Genomic DNA, 19,600 nt, shown 5'->3' with positions numbered 1-19,600 from the left:
GGCCACGCGCTGCGGCGGCGGTTGTTCCGCTTCCCCTCCAGCGCGGGCCGTCGCCATTGCCGAAGTCTTCCTGCCCTCCCCTCCCGGCGTTCGTGGGGCTGGGCTGCCGTTCGGCCTAGCGGTAGCGGCGGCTGCGCTATAGCGCGGCGCCTCTTCCCGTCCCGCTCCCCCTTTCGTTCCTACCCCGCCCCGCGCAGCGCGCTTGCCCGGGCGGCGCTGCGGCTCGCTGGGATCTCGGACGGAGGCACCTCGCTGGGCGGGGACCTTTCCTCGCCGGGGTAAGTGTGCAGACTGGCCGGGATGCGGGGCCGTCGCTCTTCTTCCTTCTTCCTTCTCCGCGGCCTGGCAGGCGCTGGCGGCCCGGGGCAGCCGACCTGCTCTTCTCAAGGGCCGGGGCCGCCGCCGCCACCTGCGTGCCTGGGGCGGTGGCTCATTGTCTGCTCCCTAAGGCTCTTGTTTTCTCTGCTTTTGCCCGAAGTGGGAAGGTTGCTAGGCCGGTAAGGTCTTAACTCTTCCTGGACCCAGCCCTGCCCAGACCCGTGTCGCGCCGCGGGCCCCGTTCTCTCGGTCTTCCTTCCCCCGAGTTTCAACCTCCTCCTTTTCTCCCTTTACTTCAGTGTTCGGCCAGCCTTCTCGGTTTTTATTCTTGGATTTTTCCTGTTCTGCTGAGTCCCGACCCCTCCTTACCAGCCCCCTCTGTTCATCCCAGTTTTATTGCTCAGGCATATTGTCTCGAGTCCTATTTCTAAACTAAAATCTAATCTCTGCCACATTTCGCATACGTAAAAACTGTATGGTTTTCCAAGTGTTTGAGGGCCTGCCCTTAAGAACAGAACTTTCGGACCTCCCCGTGATTTTTGTCTCATCTTCAGCCAGGAGGTGACTATTTGTTCCTTCAGGTAGTTTAGGTGTAGACTGACTTTTAGCCATGTTTGGTTTTCGTCAAAACAACACGCGCGCGCTCGTACACACAGTGTTCCCACAAATTTCTCGGTGGACTTAACCTTTTGACTAATTCTTTAAAGATAAAGATCATCCAAGAACTAAAGTGTTAAAAGTAATGCCATTGTCAGTTGCTGCAGGGTTGTACTCTTTCTTGTATCTTAAATGAGAGTACTCTGTATTGAGCGTGGTATGTTTCCTCCTTCATAAGTAATGCCAACTCCCATTGACATAAGTATTTCAGTTCTACTTTACAAGTGATCTATAGTTTTCTTTTTTAACTTCTGTAAAAAGACAATCAAAATGGTTAGGCCTAAAATTAGACTACGAGGCGAGCTGTGTTTTGGATCAAGGTTGTGCACGTCACGTTTTTTCCCCTGCTCTGTTCGACTCTTCCGCTCTTATAAGTAGGCAGGATATTGAAACGTACAAGCATTTGCTCTGGGGTTTTCTTTTTGGAGGGTTATCCAAAAGAATAACATTAAATGAAGTTAGATCAGGATGAAGGCAATTAATAATAATTTTTAAAGCAGATTAGAACTTGTCAACTTTGCCAGATGTTCTGTGGCATTTGTAAAACATTCATAATCACTTGTGTATTTATGTTTATGTGAAAAATATATATAAATGAAAAACTTTGTTCATGGTCTCCTATTTAGGGTATTGATTTACAGCAGTTCTTTCATCCTTGGCTTTTAAATCTCATTTACAGAGAACACTGATTTACATTGTGAAAAGTGAACCTCAAAATATTTTTGACCTGTAATACATGTTAACCCACTTTCAGGGTTTGGTGAATAACAATCTAAAATCGGTGAATTTTGTGTTTTCACTAAACAGTCCATTGTTATCTTAGACTTAGTACTGAGCTTCAATACTGTCATCATTTGGTAGTGTCAGTTGTCCTCAACTTAATGAGAGGTCTTGTTGGCATAAGGGGTTAAGGTATAGAATGTTGGAGTGTAAAATTTGGTCTGTGATGTCACCTTCTCTGCCAGTTCTTCCTATAAGCAGATACTTTTACTAAGGAAGAGCACCTATGTATGGTGTTTCCCTTACGGCCTTAATTCCTGGTTTACCAGTTATTGAAAGAGAGAGTTATTCTTCTGAATTTTGTGACATTTAATATCAAATTCATAAAGTTACAGTGAGCTTGTAGTTGGAGTATATTTACTAAACAAATGAATAGGGGTTCCTGTGTTTCTCTGATGTTTGTAATAGGCCAGTTTCCAAGGAGACATGGTTAACAGGGTGTATATTTCTTTTTCAATTTTACTTTTTTAAAGAGAAAACTTAGAATTTCTTAGAAAAGAAAGAGAAAGCTAAGGATAAGTTTTCAATTATACTTTTTAAAGTAGAGAACTTGTTCAAATAGCTAAGGATAAAGTAAGTGGGTACTGTTAAATCCTTCCTATGCTTAATCTGTTAGAATTGATTATGCTAATATTCAAGTATAACATTTCTTCTGGCTTTCCAAATTTTATACTTTTTATGAATATTTGAAACTGGGCCTTGTTTAATGCTTCAGCCTTCCGATCAATTTGTTTTCAAAGGCCTACTTCCAGACTAATCAGAAGGTGGTGTTTTACATCCCAGTCGTCCCTTGTATCTTTCTTGTACCTTGGTAGAAGCAGAAAGAGAAAGAAAAAATAACTCCTATTTTCTTGAAGGAATAATGATTGTTTTCTTCTGTAATTAGAATTGAGTTTCCGCTAGTACTTCATTTCAGGATCACTAACCTCATTAACAGGAGTCAATCTGGACACTCATGCAGCACTTGAGTTTTAGCTTGTTATCTCTGAGGTTCATTAGTATTTGCATGTTCCTTGTATCCCAGGTGGTTAGGAGCTGGAGACCTGGATTTAAATCCTGGTTCTTCCTACATGATCTTGGCCAAGATACACATTCTTTTCAAGACCTGATTTATTTTTTCATTTGTAAAAATAAGAAGAATAATAACAATATAATATAGATTTCTTAGGGCTGTGTAGAACAGTGAGATAATGCAGGTGTAAAGTACTTAGTAAATGCAGCGATTAATAAATGTTAGTTGATATTCCATTCTAAAATTAGTTTTATATTTAATTGCTTCTACAGCAAATGTTCTCCTTCCAAACTTAGATTTAAGACTGCTTTCTGAAACAGGTTGGAATCTCAGGACCAAGTTTCTGAGACCGTAACTGTTAAATTATTTTTCAGAAAAAATTTCAGTTTCACCACTGAAATAAAATACAGGTTTTTTGAATACAGGCTACTCGTATTTTAAAAATATGCATATTTCCCATAGAAAATTTGTAAAGTAATGAAAATTATTAAGGAACAGGACACAAATCACTTTATTTTCCGCCCTCAAGGATAACTATCATAACGGACTAGTGTTTTTCCCTTATTTTAAAGTTAAATTCCAAAAGAGGAACGTGCTTATTATAAAAGGTTCAAGCATATCACTTATTTAGAGTAAAAAGTGAATATTATTAGTCTTTCCTCACTTTCTAGTCCTTAGAGGTACTTACCCACTGTTAGTAATTTTGTTTTATTTATGCAATTAGAAGTCCCGTGTGTGTAGTTTTGACCTTTTCTTAAATTAAAAATTGATTAATTTGCATTCTTTTTCATATCGATGCATACAGTTGTATCTCATCTTTCAATGGTCATGAGATATTCCATTGTATAGTTGTGCCTTAATTACTCGTGGTCATTTATGTTAGTTTCGGTTTTGAAGCCTTAATGAACTTCTTATATCTTTGTGCAGATGCATATGTATGCAAGTATTCCCATTAAAAAAAAAGTCTTAAGTGTACATTTCAAGTTTCAGTAGATGCCAAATTGCCTTCCTAAATGGCTGTTTAACCCTGGTTACTGTGATTCAGTGGGTTGAGCGTTCAACCGGCGAACCCAATGGGTGGCTGGTTTAATCCCAGGTCATAGCATGTGCCTGGTTTGCAGACATTCCTGGTTGGGCACGTGCAGGCAGCAGCCAATTGATGTTTGCCTTGCACGTTGATGTTTCTCTCCCTCTCTTTCTTCCTCTTTCCCCCCTCTCTAAGAAATAATTAAAATCTTATTTCTAAAAAAGACTATCTATACTTCCTTAATGAATTGTAGATGATCTTTGTACATAGTACATATTAATCCTTTGCCTTCTGTTTTAGGTCTTTCTCATTTCCCCTTTATCAAAAAACCATTATTATGTATTGTCTTGAACTTTTAATAATTGTTGTATTTTAATCTTAGTCCTTCTGGACTTTCTTTTGTTCTTGGATGGGGCAAGTAAGAGTTTAAAATTTTTTTTCTTAATCCTCACCTGAGGACTTTTTTTTTTAAAGTGTTTCCCAAAGGATTTTTCTAAAAGTATATTTTATTGATTATGTTATCACAGTTGTCTCATTTTTTTCTCCCCTTTCTCCCCTTCCACCCTGAACCCCTCTCCCACCAGCATTTCCCTCCCTGCTTAGTTCATGCCTATGGGTTGTACATACAGGTTTTTTGGCTTCTCCATTTCCTATACTATTCTTAACCTCCCTTTGTCTATTTTGTACCTACAAGTTATGCTTTTTATTCCCTGTACCTTTTTCTCCACTCTCCCCTCTCCCCCTCCACACTGATGTGATCTCCATGTGATCCCCTCCATGTGATCTCCATTTCTGTGATTCTGTTCCTGTTCTAGTTGTATGCGTAGTTTGTTTTGTTTTTGTTTTTTAGGTTCAGTTGCTGATAGTTGTGAGTTTGTTGTCATTTTACTGTTCATAGTTTTGATCTTTTTCTCAGATAAGTCTCTTTAGCATTTCATGTAATAAGGGCTTGATGATGATGAACTTCTTTAACTTGACCTTATCTGGGAAGCACTTTATCTGCCCTTCCATTCTAAATTATAGCTTAGCCGGAGAGAGTAATCTTGGATGTAGGTCCTTGCCTTTCATGGCTTTGAATACTTCTTTCCAGCCCCTTCTTGCCTGCAAGGTTTCTTTTGAGAAATCAGCTGATAGTCTAATATGGGAACTCCTTTGTAGGTAACTCTCTCCTTTCCTCTTGCTGCTTTTAAGATTCTCTCCTTATCCTTAATCCTGAAGACACGTCTTTGTTTTTTTTAATTGATTTTAGAGAGAGAGGGAGGGAGAAAGAGAGCAGCAGTTTGGATGGGTTACCTCCCATACACACCCTGATAGGGGATGGAACCTGCAACCTAGGTATGTACCCTGATTGGAAGCAAACGCGCAAGCCCTCTGATGTACACAAAGGCACTCCAACTAACTGAGACACATGGCCAAGGCAGAGTGTTTTAAAAATAGTTTGGCTACTGAAATAAAACAGATATAAAAGTGGTTTTAGGAGTTTGAGGTTGGTTGTGAAAATTAGTCTCGTTATAAGGATTCAGCAAGTAATATTGTAATGGTTTTACTGTAAGCATCACATCTGAAAAGGAAAAAAGAAATACTCCTTTTGACCCATCTCTTCTCACCTACTTAATTTATCCTCATCCTTCAAATCTCAGCCTTTTAATGCAGCTTTCTTTGGGAGTCTTTCCTGATCTCCACTATGATTTTGATATTCTTGACCTTGGCTGGGTAGCTCTATTGGTTAGGGCATCTTCCAGATACACCAAAGTCATGGGTTGGATCTCCTGTCAGGGCACATACTAATAGCAACCAGTGAATGCACGAGTAAGTGGAACAGCAAATCAGTCTTTATTCCTCCTCCTCCCTCTGTTCCTTCCTCCCTCTCTCTAAAATAAGCTTTTAAAAAAAGATATTCTTAATCTTTTATTTTTCTTAACATGTTGATCTATAACCTTTATTTGTATTGTGCTGAAAATACGACATATTCTTCTGGAAATGAGTTTCTTAACTTTTGCCAGTTGAAACTAATATAAGAGGGAGGTGCAAGAAGAATTCAGTAGTGTTGGTTAAAAGTTTGTCCGCATGCCCTGGCTGATGTGGCTCAGTGGATTGAGCATCATTCTGCAAACTGAGAGGTTGCCAGTTCGATTCCTGGTCAGGGCACATGTCTGGGTTGCAGGTGAGGTCCCCAGCTGAGGGTGTGCTAGAGGCAACCAGTCAATGTATCTCTCTCATATCAATGTTTCTCTCCATCTCGATGTTTCTCTCGCTCCCTTTCTGTCTCTTTCCCTCTTTCTAAAAATTAAAAAAAAAAAAAAGTCATTCACATATAAACATATCTATACAGGGCACTTTTAACCTGCATTAATATTTTTCTGGTCAAGCTATTACATTGGTAATTTTTTTTATGTAAATGTTTAATAGGTTCTGGAAAGATAGGTTTTATTTTGCATTTATTTCATAAGAACAAGGTGTATTTTCAGATAGAATCTTGGCTTTTAAAAATTCCTTTTCCTTTTAATTTTATGATTACTTAGTGATTTACAGGCTTGTGAGTGAAACAGAATTATTATATAATAAACACATGAGCACTAAGAGATGGGGTAAAGCATTTAGACAAAAATTTCAGGTGCTCTAAGAGCAAATTATTAGTAAGAAGTTATATTGGCAGATACAATAGTAGAAGTATAACCAGATGGTTGATAGAGTGTCTCTGTTGTAAATTTTTCCTAAACTTTTTTTTAAAATGCTCATTTCATTACCTGTGGATAACTACTGTTGATATTTTGGTATGTTACCTGCTAGTACTTTTTCTTCTTTATATATGTGTGTGTGTACATAGTTTACTTTTATAAAATTGGAATCATATTTTGTGTGATGTGTGATTTTGCTTTTTACTTAACATCAAATTTTGAAAGTTTTCCTGGTATTCTTAAAAATTCCTTTTTAAAATGATTTTTAAATGTTTAAGCATACCATTGTAAGACTGTGCTTTAGTTTTACTGTTTTCCTGTTGTGAGTGTGTAACTTACTTTGTTTTTAAGATTTTATTTATTTATTTGTTTGTTTATAGAGAGAGGAGAAGGGAAGGAGAAACAAAGAAAGAGAAACATTGTTGGGCAAGGAAACATCAGTCAGTCCCCTCTCGCATGCCCACAACCAGGGGCCTGGCTCTCAAGTCAGCAAGTGCCCAGTCTGGAAATCGAACCAGTGACCTTTCGGTTTGTGGGACGATGCCTTACCCACTGAGTTAACACCAGTCAGGGCTGTTACAAATATTTTATATAAACAATGCTGTGGTGAATATCTTTCTATTCCTGATTACTACTTTAGAACATTTTCGGAGACGTGGAATTACTGATTAAGCCCTGGCCAGTGTGGCTCAGTGGATTGAGCGCCAGCCTGCGAACCAAAGGGTCCCTGGTTCGATTCTCAGTGTAGGGCACATGCCTGGGTTGCAGGCCACGTCCTCATAGGAGGCGTGTGAGATGCAACCACACATTGATGTTTCTCTCCCTCTCTTCCTTCCCCTCTCTAAATAAATACAATCTTTAAAAAAAAAAGAATTGAAAGTGTAGAGAATCTCTTAGAAATTTGGTTTAATAAGAGTATACAGGACTTCTGTAGTTACTTCTGTAGTCTTTTGAGAATCTCATTCATGAGTTAGTTTTGATAATTTCCTCCAAAAATAACATTGTTTTAAGATTTTCAAATTTATTATATAGATGTATATTATGTGTTCTTATAATTAAAATCTGGTATTTCCATCTTTTATTAGTGATTTTGTTATTTTTCTTGATTTAATTTGCCAAATGTCTGTCTACTTAGTGGGTTTTTTTACAACCAGCTTTGAGATTTTATTGGTTTCCTTGATTTCCGTTCATCTCTTTATTTTTCTCTTCCTGCTTTTTTCATTACTTTTGTTATACTTTTTTTAAAACTCAAATTCTTAGTTCCTTTTTTTAAAATAATCAAGCCATTTAGTGCTCTTAATTTACTTTTGAATGCAGCTTTGGCTACATTCTATATAATTTACAAGAATGATTCTCTTATAGTCACTAACAAGTAGTAGTTCTAGGTTGATTTTCTCGTGGACTCAAGAAGTGTTTAGGCTCTGACCAGTGTAACTTGGTTGGGCATTGTCCTGCAAAGTAAAGGGTCGCTGGTTTGATTCCTGATCAGGGCACATGCCTGGGTTGCGGGTTCCATTCGTGGCTGGAGCGCCTGCGAAAGGTAACCAATAGATGTTACTCTCGCACATTGATGTTTCTCTCCCTCTCTTTCTCCATCCCTGCCCCCTCTCTAAAAAATAAATCAATAAAATATTTTAAAGATTAACTAAAAATGTGTGCTAGCTGACATACATGATGAATCAATTTAAAAATTAAGATTGAGAAAAATGGCAATGAGCACTGAATCCATCTCAGTAACGTTTAAATAATTTTTTTTGAGTTTATTTGAGACAAACTGATGACAATTACTAGGAAGCAAGATCTCAAGTGCTTTTCAATAATTTGTGTTAACACACTGAATGTAATTACCAGGGTAAGTCCTGAAAGAAGATGAAGTTAAAACATGACGTGTACCAAAACTACACTAACAATACTCTGAGGTCCCAAGGTCACCATGGGGGAAAGGGGGATAAATTGAGGATGGGTTAAGTGAAAAAGAAAAACTAGTCTTCAGATATTTAGGGAGTCCAAGTAAAATTATCTTTTTCAGTCTGAGAAATCAGAAAAGTTTACTTTTAAAAAATTTAGATATATACTTGAATTCATTTGAACTGTAAATTAATGGACTTTAAAAACAGGATGATACATTTTCAAATATCTGCGATAAAGGCAAGCCAAATAATTTATAAAAAAAAAAAAACATGAACAGATAACTGGATGAACAAAATGTTGCCTATACATACAGTGGAATATTATTCAGTCTTAAAAAGGAACGAGATAGTAATAATACATGCTACAACATGGAAAAACAAGGGGCTGCGGTGTGGAAGAATGGGGAGTTAGTGCTTAATGAGTATAGATGTTAACTAGGAAAAGATGAAAAAGTCCTGGACATGATTGGTGGCAATGGTTGTACAACATGTAAATGTACTGAATGCAAAAAGAACTGTATACTTAAAAATGGTAAGATGGTAACTTTTTGTTATGTATATTTTACATCAGTTAAGTAGTGATTAGTCATTAAAGAACAGTAAGCATTAAATGAGAGAAACACCCAACAGAATTTGTCGTAGAAATCCAGATAAATGTTTCAGCATTCATTTTGGATTAAAACAAAAATAAACCACACATAATTTAAAAGAGACACAACTAAAAATGGCATGGAAGGACAAAGTTGGATAGTAAGTAAGTGAATAAAGAATGAATAGAGAGAAATTTACAATAAGTACAAAGTTAAACAATTAAGTATGACAGTGATTTTTATTGAGATGGGATCATAATGAAAATTTTTAGTTGTATAGAACTTACACTTGCACCAAATAATACTGTATGAAAACACATGATAAAAGTCATCGGAGTCAAGAAAACAAGACACAAACCACAGGTGGGGAGAAAATATTTTCAGAAAAAATATCTGATTTTATAAGAATGGTTATTCTAAATATACAAAGAGCTCTCGAAACTTAATAGGAAAATGGACAACCCAATTAAAAATGGGCAAAAGATCTAAAGAGATAACTCACCAAAGATGATATATACTGCAGCTGGCAAAGAAACATTCAAAAAGAGTCTTAACATCATACGTCAGTAGGGAATTAAAAAGTAAAGCAATGAGATACCACTACACACTTAATTGGCTAAAATCGAAAACACTTGACAAGTCAAATGCTGGTGAGGAACTGTCACTGTTGCTGAGAAAGCAAAGTTGATACTTTGCCACTTTGAAATACAATCTAGCGGTTTCTTACAAAACTAAATAATACTCTTACCATACAATCCAGCAATCACACAAAACCTAAACACAAATGTTGATAGCAGCTTAATTTATAACTGCCAGATGTGGAAGCAACCATGATATCCTTTGGGAGGTGAATGAATAAACTGTGGTACACTCGGACAATGGAATATTATTCAGTGCTAAAAAGGAATGAGCTATCAAGCCATGAAATGATACAGAGGAAACTTAAATGCATATTGCTAAATGAAAGAAGTCAATTTGAGAAAGTTATATACTATATGATTCTAACTATATGACATTCTGGAAAAGGCAAAACTGTGGAGACAGTAAAATCATCAGTGGTTCTCGGGAGTTCTAGGGAGGGGGAAAGGATAAATAGGTTGAGCACAGGGGATTTTTAGGGTCGTAAAACTATTCTAAATGATAGTGTAATGGTGGATACTTGCCATGTTACCTGTAGAATATAAAACACCAAAAGTGAACCCTAATGTAAACCACAGACTTTGGTTAATAATGATGTGTCAGTATTGGTTCATCAATTATAACAAATGTTATAATTTGTTATAACACATTGCAGGATGATGATGGGGGGGGAAGGGGAGAGCTCAAAGTATGTGGGCACTCTATTTTTGCTCAAATTTGCCGTGAAATTAAAATTGCTGTATAAAAGTTATTTTAAATTAAATCACTAGAAATAAAAGAAATTGACACTCTTACTCAGCCAACACGTTTACTGTATACCTACTTGTTGTAGGCTCTGAATAGAATAATAACAAAAAAATAAACAAGTAAATGAAAAAAACCTTCATATGGAAGTGCCGTAAAGAAAAACATGTGTATACTCAATAAAATATAATTAGACTGAAAAAAGACATATAGAAGGGCAAGAAATTAGTGGTATAGGTCGAGGCCATTTCAGATGTCTGATCAGGAAAGTCCTCTTCAAAACCATTACATAGGAAAGGAAGATAGTATTCAGACAGAAAAAAAAAAATTCCCGATGTGAGAACAGGCTTCTTGGAAACAGTGCTACCACTTAGTCTTTGACGGATTAAGAAATTAATAAGGATGAAGTAATAATAACTATTAATAAGAAATAATATAGCAAACAAGATAATTTGAATAAAGTTTAATTAACAAATACATAGCACTGTATCCTGCAAACAGAAAATATTCTTTTTGAGTTTCCAAAGAACACTTGCCAGATAGGATTATGAAACTCAATAAATTTAAAAGATGTTTTAAAAGACTGTCGTCACTGACGACAAGGGAAAAAAGTGATTAGAACTGTCCTAAGCACCCCTTTTTTTAAAAAAAAGATTTTTTATTTTTAGAGAGGGAGAAGGAAGAAAGAAAGAACGATGTAGGGGAATATCGATGTGAGAGAGAAGCATCAGTGGGTTGTCTCTCGCACACGTCCCAGCCAGGGATTTGGCCCGCAAACCCAGGCCCGTCCCTGGATGGGGAGTCCAACCGGCTGCCTTTCAGTTGGCAGGACGATGCTCAACCCACTGAGCCACACCAGTCAGGGCTTAGCTGATTCGTAGTAGGAGTAACTGGAAGACATACTTAATTATTAGACCACAAATGCTCTTAGAAATTCCGTAGATAATATTCTCTGTTATCTTGTATTAATCAGTTTGTTTCATAGCTTCATGTGCCTGATCATGGTAGGAATTTTCCTTTTTATTGAAAGATTTTGACAGATCATGTCTTATACATGTTCGTTGCTGTTGCTTGGTAAATTAGCTCCTTACAGTCTTCAGATTTGGTGGGTTTTTTTCCATTTCCAGAAATATTCATGGTTGTTTTGCTTTGGTTCTGTTTCATTCCCTGAAAACACTTGTAATGATCAGTCTGGCTCATAATTTCTGCCCTTTGTGTAAACTTCTCATATGGTTGTTCTCATCACTTACTTGATTTTACTTTATTACGTCTAGTTGGGTTTTATTTTTGCTATTGAAATTTTAGTTTCTTTATCTCCTTAAAAAATTTACCCTGGTCCCTTTTCTTTTTAAATCACTCTTATTTCATCTTGGTCTTTTCTCTCCATATTTGCCTGTTTCAGTAGTTTGCCAGGGTTTGGAAGTTAGTTCTCTGTCCTGAAGTAATGTACCTTCTAAGTCAGGCTCTGTTCCTTGTGCTGCATTATTTTTGGTGTTGGGATCAGTGTTGGGTTTCTTTCTTTTTTTTTTTTTTTTCCTACTTATTCATCTTTGAATAACTGTTACCTGATGTGCATTTGTCAGACAATTTTGTGGGTTGTCCTTGCTTCAGCAGTTGACTGGGATTCTGGTTGAAACCTCCTCTTCAGCGTATTGCTGAAGGATAAAGACACAGCCTGAGTTACAGTGATTAAAAGACATTCACTTGATAAGATAGTTCTGGGCTAGAATGGTGGGATCTTAACCTAGCCTGGTTTCTAGTGTGTGCTACTGTTGGGCACTTGCTGTTTCTGGCTTTGTAGTTACTTGCCTTGTACAGTAGGACCCTCCAGGAAGCTGTGTGCAGTCCAGATTTTTGTGCTTATATAGAGCTCCATCTTTACCTTACATACACACAGGCACATGGACAGACATTTCCTTGCTTTTCTGGAGCTTATATGGAAGTCTCCTAAACGTATGTAGAAAGATCAGAGAAGGTCAGGAACCCTGGCTGCCACAAAACCCATGTCTGCGTGGCAAGAAAGGGCTGGCTAGCTTTAGCAAGGTTGATTAGTTTCTTTAAGGATAAATTTGGGTCTGTAAATAAAAGAATGGCTAACTGAGAGGGTCAAGGTATCATGAGTCTTTTCTCAGTTAAGATTGAGTGATCTTACAGTTAGTGGAAATCCTTCAAAGATCAAATGTGTGTGTGTGTGTGTGTGTGTGTGTGTGTGTGTGTGTGTGTGTGTGTGTTCATGGAACTTAGGAGCAGACTACATGGGTGACCTCTAATTTGATACCATTTTTTACTATAAGCCAGTTCATTGGGGTTTTTTGTTTTGTTTTGTTTTGTTTTAACTTAGGTAACCATTTAAGTAATCAGATAATAAATGTGCTGTTATTGATAAATTATCACTTTGATAGGAAGATGGTATCATGTTTTAATTTGCATCTCTGATGTCTACTGAGTTGAACACTTAATGTATTTACTACCCCTTGATTTTGAATTGCCTTTTGGAGAAATATACTTTTTACTGTGTGAACTCATTTTTTCTTACTACATTTTATTATTTGTTTGTTTCCTTATTTATTGTAATCTTTGTCTTTTTGTTGTTCCTGCTTCCTGGTTCCTTACCTGCCAGACAGTTTTGAAGCATTTGCTAAGTCTCCGGTTTGGTCATTGTTTCGTTTTTATTTATTTGTTTGTTTGTTTGTTTGTTTGTTTTATTGTACTGATTGGGTGGAGGCCAAGATGGGGGAAGAAGGAAAAGAAGGATCACATTTAGATTACAAAGTTTCTTTACACAGTTTCCTTTCTACATAGAGACCTTCCTCTAGCTGATTCCTTTGCATCCTTTAAAAGCCTATTCTGATTTCTCTGCCTAATTGCTCTCATATAAATAGAAGCTCAGGGCCCTCTTCCATTGCATTCCACTCACTCATCCCTGTTGGCTCATCTCAATTGTAGAGTGATCTTGTGTTACTATTTTCCCACTCATGGTGTGGTGTGCTTAAATGGAGAGTAAACCTTAGTTAGCATCTTTCATCTCCAGTATGTGACACATTGTGAACACTAAATAAATATTTGAATTAGAAGAAACTTACTAAGAGGTTTTTTTAAAAAATTTCATTTCTGCTTCTAGTGTGAAAATATGAAAGTATGAAAAAGCAGGTTCCTCTGGGAAATGGAATTATGGATTTTTTTGGTTTATATTTTATTCCGGTTTGACAGTGTTTTGTTTTGTCTTTTGTAATGCTCATGTACTACCTTTTCGTGTGTGTTTTTTTCATTACCATTTATTTCCCCCTCTACCTTCTTCCACCTCTCCCCACCCCATCTCCCTTCATGTGCTACATTTATTATGAGAATTTAAAAAAAAAAACAACAACAAAACACAACTTCAAACCTCTCAGATTTCCAGGTTCTCCATATTGCCTGGCATCTGTGTCTTTCTGACCACACTCGACAGTCTTATTTCCCACTACTTGCTACCATATGCCCTCCTATTTCCTTGCTAGCCTATGAGCTAGGTCTTATTGTTCCTATTGCCTAGAATCCCATCTTCTGGGTAGGAATATGACCTGTTATAAATTGAGGAATACTTGTAACAGAGATTGATGAGTGAGAATTTAAACTTTTAATGTCCTGCTGGTCTTATCTTGAATATATGATGGATAAATGGAGCATTTAATTGTCTTAGCCTTCTAAAATAGAAACCTTAAAGAAAACAGAATAATGGGTGCATCTTCGAATTTTCCTGGGTCTCCCCTAGCCGAAAGATTCCATCACAGATAAACCTTTTCATTGATTCATTTATTCACTCAACATATAATTACTCATCTCATAGACACATGGACTAGACATAGTGATAGGTGCTAGTGATATAATCTTAGTGGTGTAATGTCAACATAATACTCATTTGGTCCATGCTTGTGGAATTTATAACATAGAAGACATTTAAAAGGCGCATCCAGTATGTTGAATTCTAAGGCAAAGGGAATAAACTAGTGTGCATGGGTTGCGAGTGAGGAGGTGTCAGAGAAGGTTTCCTGAGAAAGTGGTATTTGGGCCTATACTTGAAGTGTTAGACAGGTGGAGGTGGTGGGCAGAAAGGGTGACCAATTCAATCCATGTTTCCCAGGAAAAACCCCTCAGTCCCAGGTAAATGGAATCATTGGTCACTCAACAGAAACCACTCCAGGAAGGTCATGTGTGAAGACCCGAGATGGCTATTTACAGAAAATAAAATGGAAAAGTTAAAGCCTGTGGAGGGAAAGACTATAAAGAGATGAGTCTGAAAAGTTAGGATTAATAGCTTTATCTTAAGACCTGAAGTGATGAAGTTTAATATGTTTAAGCTTGGTCCCTGCAGTAGGAAGAATATACTCTGAGGGACTAAATGGATTTGGGGATAATAAGCAATGATGATTAAATCACGGGCAGCAGGTGACTTAGAAGTTTTGGAGCTGTTTTGGGAGGCATGGGTAGTTTTGGGAATCGGATATTATGATAGAGGTGAGAAATACAGAAACATGAGTTTTAAAGTTTGTTTTTCTTCAAGAACATTAATTTCTTTAAAATGTAAAAAGAACACATTGTTTACTCCCATATTTTTCTGTTACCAGATAGAAACTTTTCTAGCAGAATAAATAATCCAAACAGGGGGGTTTTGTTTTGTTTTGTATTTTAAGTGATAATTGTCAACCTTTTTCAGATAGGAACAACAGCATAAAATGGAAGCAGTATGGCTGTGAAGTCATGCAAGTGATTGTTTTCCTGAACACAACAAAACCTATTAATAGTTTTGTCACCTTTAGAGTAGCCCTGTTCAAAAGGCCATGTGATTATTGTGGTGATGCTTCCATTCTTCGAGTCATTTTTTAGCATTCTTCTCTTTCAATTACCCTGAGAGACTGCAGCATATTCTTTTGTGCCTGTCTTCTTCACTAGAGGCAAACTCTTCATCCTTGCTTCTGCTTCTGTCAGTACTTCTTTTTCTTTTCTTTTCTTTTCTTTTTTTTTTTTTAAGATTTTATTCTTAGAGAAAAGGGAAGGGAGGAAGAAAGAGAAGGAGAAAAACATCGATGTGTGAAAGAAACATTGATCAGTTGCCTCTTGCACACTCCCCATTGGGAGACCTGGCCCACAACCTAGGCATGTGCCTAGGAATCGAACCGGCAACCCTTTGCTTTGTGAGATGATGCCCAACCAACTGAGCCATACAGGGCAGGGCTCCATCAGTCCTTCTTGCTCTCTGTGTCTGCCTATGCCCCACCATGGTTTGATTCTTTCACTTAAATTGTTTTTAAAAAAAGAGCTGTAGTACATATGTGATAAAATTTACCCTTAAAAGGTTTTTAAGTGTTATTTTAACCATATATATGAGGTTGTACAGCCATCAGCACTGTCTAGTTTCAGAATATTTGCATTACCCCAAAAAGAACTCTTATACCCAGTAGCAGTCATTTGATCCCAGACTGTGTCCCCCTGTCCCCGTTTACCACCAATTTCTTTTTTGTCTCTATAAATTTATCTGGTTTTGGACATCTGAGTGGATTCATATAATAGATGGTCTTTTGTGACTGGTTTTTTCACTTAGCACAGTGTTTTCAAGGTTCATCCATATTGTAGCATGTGTGAGTGATTCATTTCTTTTTATGGCCAAATAATACTCTGTTGTATGGATATACCAGATTTTATTTGTCCATTCGTCAGTTAATGGAAATTTGGGGGTTGCTTTCTTTTTTGTTTTGGGGTGTGTGGGAGGATTTTTATGAGTTTATTTGAGCCAAACTGAAGATACATGCCAGGGAACAAGATCTCAAATGCTTCCTTTTATTTTTTTGTTATGAATAGTGCTTCTGTGAACATTTGTGTATAGGTTTCTGTGTGGGTTTCCTTTCTTTTCTTTTGGGTTATATGCATAGGAGTGGAATTGCTGAGTTGTATGATAACTCCATGTTTAACCTTTTGAGCAGGAGCTAAGAGATTGAATTCCAAATCTACTGTACCATTTTGCAGTCCCACCAACAGTATATAAGAATTCTGATTTCTCCACATCCTTGCTAAACTTATTTTCTGTCTTTTTGATTATATAATAGTTATCCTAGTAGATGTGAAATGGAATCCCATCTTGTTGAATGTCTTTTCATGTATTTATTGGCTATTTATATGTATCTTTGCAGAAGTGTATATTCAGATCCTTTAGTGAAGCATTAGCTGCTTTTAGGTCAGTGCCTCAGAAACTTTCTGTAATGGACTAATCACTTTTGTAAAATACTGTAAAATGGAAATGAAAGAAAAAGAAGACATACAAAATGCAAGCCCCATTTGTTAGAATCAACAGCAAATTATTCTGTCAGATTGCAGTTTCTAAATGCTTTTCTCAATTTTTGTATTTCATTGAGTACTGGTGATAAGTACTGCACATACCTAACTCTTTCAGTGGTTCTGCTTAGATTACTAAAAGGCATTTGAAAATAGTGCAACTTTTTCCATGTTTTGAATTTAGAGCAATTGCTTGATTCTTGCATTTTCTGCACTTTTCAGGTATAGCTCGCAGTCCTAATTTACTATTGAAATAATTTCACAGAGGGGTGGTTTTGAAGCTTGATGAAAACAAGTACTGCTTTATACAGATTTTAAACAAGCTCGTTACATTTTATTGGGATAGGCTGGAGTGGTACCCTTTGAGTAAAAGGTAACAGTGCAAATTGGGCTTGAAGCCAATGAGGATAGCCTTTTGAACCTCTTCCAATTTTCCTCATAGGAGAAGAGCTGAGTGTTGATACTGTGCTTGGTGAAGGGGGCTTTCTGCTAAGTTTTTAGAAGCACAGAGCAGAGACTTATCTTAAAGCCTCTTATACTTTCAGCCACGTCGCCCTGAAATTTCATCATAATTGTAAATACATAATTTGTTACCTGGCTGTAACTTCATTGTTTTGAGCATAATTTCTTACCTCATTGTTCACAGTTAGGCAAAAATAAGCATCATTCATGCCCAGCCCCATTATGACCCTGCAGCCTGAACAGTCTGTGAGCACGAGCTCATTATCTCTTGTCTTACAAGGTCTTACAAGGTCTGTGACGTGTAAGCATGCAGGTTGTTCTGATTTGGAAATCTTACAGTCTAGGGACACTGAGGAGTGCATTCTTATATTAATTATTTATGCTTTTGGTCATAAAACTTTGAAATGAAGTGGGTTATTAGAAAAATGTGTTGTTTATAGTGGCCTTAAACTAATAAAGGTATATAAGGTATGAATCTTTTGAACTGTGTGTTTAAACATTTGTTGGTGCCTCTGTGTTAACAGCGTTAGGTGATTAGGTCAATGTCAGATAGTTAGAGAAGCATGAAAAGTGTCCCTTTCTAGAAGGAGAAATAAAGTTAGAATTCAGCTGACTAAAGTTCAAGGAAGTATGTGTCAATAATGGATGGGACCTTATCACTCTGGGTCCAATCAGGAAAGAAACCACATAGTAATTTGAACATGGAAAGAATTATTGACTCTAATAGGAGAATGAAATAATTAGGAATTAGCTAGTAAGAAGTAAATATGACTCAAAAGAACATAGGAATGGCAGAAATAGAAGCCGCTGCTATCTCCAGGGCTGAGATAGAGCACAGGAGGAGGAGCCGTTCTTTTCCCAGGAGCTGAGATCCAGACCTTGTTGGAGAGTGCAGGACTGGGGATCCCTTCATGGCAGAGAAGTCATCGTGATGCTGTGTTGGCAGACCTGTGCTGGACATCTGCTTTCTAGGGTGCCAAGGAAAGCTGTTCACAAAACTGTGCTACAAAATCTCCCTGGAGGAGAGTGGGAAGCCCCTGTCTGCTGGCCACCTTGCCCTGTAGAAGCTTGGGAGGAGGAGCCTAGTGAGCAAGCGCTTTAGAACAAGGAAATAAAACTTCTTTTGCAGTGTCTCTCCTGCGCCCTCTACTGATAAAGTTTAACATTGTGCCAGCTGGCAAAGGGAAAATACCTTAAAGGTCCTAGATCTATTTTCAGCGTAGGCAAAAAGGATGAATTTGGCATTGAGAAACACTGAATTAATAACCTGCATGGGAATGGTATTTAGTGCTGTAGGAGCTCTGAGAAGGAGTAGAGATTATATTAGATTATAACAGTTAAGGAAGAAGTGGTTGCCCTCGCTGCGTTGGGCATCATTCTGCAAACCAAAGGGTCACATGTTCCCAGTCAGGACACATGGCCCTGATTGGTCCCTGATTGGGAGTGTGTATGGGGCCACCGACCCATGTTTTTCTCTCACGTCAGTGTTTCCCTCTCTTTGTTCCTTCCTTTCCCTCTAAAAAATAAATAAAATCTTCTTTTAAAAAGGAAGAAATGGTATTTTACAGAGCTCTTGTAAGGTGAGTAGGGTTCTTTATGATTGAAGATGACTTAATTGCCTTTCTTCCTTACAAAAACCGTACATACTCATTAAAATTAGAATATAAATATTTTTGTCTATTGTTTATGTTCTAGAAACAAGGGAAAACCACTCAACTTTATTATCCATAAAGACAATCAATGTCAGTTGCTTGACAAAATATTGCTAGGTTGTGGATATAGTAAGGAGGGTAAGTTTTTCATGATGGTGCTTGCTCCTGCTTTTGTATCTTTGTTTACAGGGGAAAAAATGGCTTTGAGATGTTACAGTGCTAAACCATATAAGTAGCATTGTGAGTAACTGTATCTTTGGTGTTTATATGAGATTTATTTACATAGCTTCATGTGCATGTGCGTGCATGTGTGTGTTCTAACGTTGTTTTATTTCATAGCCCAAGGTGTGGAAGTAGAGGTCCAAAGAGAGGTTAAGGGGCCTAACAGTGTTATTTGCATAGCTTCTTTAAGTAGTATGTCAAATAGATAATCATTATTTTGGGGCTCTTACCATTAGGAAGGGATTTTCTGTTGTAATCACACTGATGGACTGTTGTATCTTAGAAGTCCAGCATGCTTTTCTCTCCTTTGCTCAAAGATTTTCATATGAATGCTCCTCTCAGAAACATGTTTCTAGCAGACTTCATTTGGAGAAATAAACTACAAGCTGAATTTTGCCCTTGTGGTATAGGGACTAATCTTTCCTCAGATATCAAAGACTACAGGATCCTCATGAAAGAGAAGGACTTTGTATAACCCTATCACTGTTTACTGGAGTTTACACTTTAAAATTGGACAGTAATTCTAGAGGATGCAAACAAAGTTCTTGGGTGTTAGCCAACAACTGGGTTCATATAAATGGTTAAGATATATAATGTTAGGCT

The 19,600-nt window shown here is 37.3% G+C and overlaps 1 protein-coding gene across 1 annotated transcript in view; it reads left to right on the top strand.

Moving 5' to 3' along the window:
* Positions 1-19,600, top strand: part of PAK2 (p21 (RAC1) activated kinase 2) — an 80,069-nt gene continuing 60,469 nt past the window's right edge. Inside the window, exon 1 of the mRNA XM_054575132.1 lies at positions 1-278. The gene's annotated coding sequence lies outside the window, so the exon portion shown is untranslated. The remainder of the gene's footprint in view (positions 279-19,600) is intronic.

Source organism: Pteronotus mesoamericanus, unplaced genomic scaffold (assembly GCF_021234165.1).
Source record: "Pteronotus mesoamericanus isolate MK-2021 breed Mesoamerican mustached bat unplaced genomic scaffold, CSHL_Meso_final contig_27, whole genome shotgun sequence".
In the NCBI taxonomy this organism is placed as follows: domain Eukaryota; kingdom Metazoa; phylum Chordata; class Mammalia; order Chiroptera; family Mormoopidae; genus Pteronotus; species Pteronotus mesoamericanus.
This window is presented reverse-complemented; position numbering and strand designations above follow the sequence as displayed.